The sequence below is a fragment of the Oxyura jamaicensis genome, chromosome 1, assembly GCF_011077185.1.
Source record: "Oxyura jamaicensis isolate SHBP4307 breed ruddy duck chromosome 1, BPBGC_Ojam_1.0, whole genome shotgun sequence".
Taxonomy (NCBI): domain Eukaryota; kingdom Metazoa; phylum Chordata; class Aves; order Anseriformes; family Anatidae; genus Oxyura; species Oxyura jamaicensis.
Genome location: NC_048893.1, coordinates 7,438,285 through 7,439,523, shown reverse-complemented (window position 1 = coordinate 7,439,523; position 1,239 = coordinate 7,438,285). Strand labels below are relative to the sequence as shown.

The following is a 1,239-nucleotide window of genomic DNA, read 5'->3' as shown; positions in this document are numbered from 1 at the left end:
AGGGAAGGGAAGGGAAGGGAAGGGAAGGGAAGGGAAGGGAAGGGAAGGGAAGGGAAGGGAAGGATGACGGCTTCTTAGCTGAAATAAATAAAATAAAATAAATGTTTGATCGTATGCAAATGTAATGTCTCTTTTAGTGCATCCATTCAGTTTTAAAAGAACCTAAATGTTATAGTTTCTAAACTAATTCGTATTGGAAAGTGTTGCCCAAAGCAGTTAGACTTAATTATTCAGTTCTAAAGAATGTGCGTGTGAGAGAAAGAAGTAATATAACACTATTTATAGTGCCCTCATCAAAGGCTCAATGCTTGCACTGAACATCCAATTTACCTAAGCCATTTAGTTTGGCTAAGAGTCCCCTTTCTTTAAAAATGTATCTGGCCATCATGCAGCAGAAATTGAAAGACCTGTTTGAATGTATTTTTTTAGATAGTCATATTGCGATCACATATAATTCTACCAATTTGCAAAAAGTTGAGCAATTGAAAAAAAATTAAAATGCAAAGAATTAATGATATTGTTTGAAGGTTTCCCTTCAAAGAAGAGTTCTCTGAATCTTTTGATTATTTTTTTTTTCACCAAACTGATAATCAGTGATTCTTCCTTGTGGTATGACACTGACCTCCCTTAATCTGTCACTATCTGTGACAGCTTTTGGAATCAGCAATGCTAGATGTGGCATATGAATTAAAATACAACCTTTCTCTCACTACAGATGGATAATGAATTTTAAATATATTACATCAAGAATGGAAACATCATCTATAATTAGATTTAGATGACACCTCCTCTTGTAAGAACATTTCCCATGTTTGCAGTTCCTAATAGAAATGTTTTTAAATTTGGCTGTTCAAGATGACATTTTCCATGCTGGTATCTGCTTCTGGCTGCTTATTATCATTATAACCAACTTTATTCATCTGTTTTCAAGAACGATAGTAGGAAAAAATATGTTGATTTTTATCAACATTAAAACTCTCCTAACCTTTTCTTTGAAACAGTGCAGTGTCTTTACTCTTTGGAGCAGGAATTAGAGACTTGGCAAGGAAGTAGACTATTATATCAGTCCTTTTGTTGTCCTCACAATCACCTTGTTAAGAAATAATAATAGTCAGCAAATCCTTGTTGATGGTTCACATCCAGCTCCTCTATACTCTGTCTATCCAGAGGAAAGGTTGAAAGGAAAATGCTGTTTTCTCCATGCAACTTTTGAGGTCATGAAGCTTTTGTCTCTCACTC

The 1,239-nt window shown here is 34.6% G+C and overlaps 1 long non-coding RNA gene across 1 annotated transcript in view; it reads right to left on the bottom strand.

Moving 5' to 3' along the window:
* LOC118160762 overlaps nt 1–1,005 on the bottom strand; it is a 6,460-nt gene extending 5,455 nt beyond the window's left edge. The window contains exon 1 of the long non-coding RNA XR_004747664.1: nt 986–1,005. This is a non-coding gene — a long non-coding RNA (uncharacterized LOC118160762). The remainder of the gene's footprint in view (nt 1–985) is intronic.
* Nucleotides 1,006–1,239: the final 234 nt, after the last annotated feature.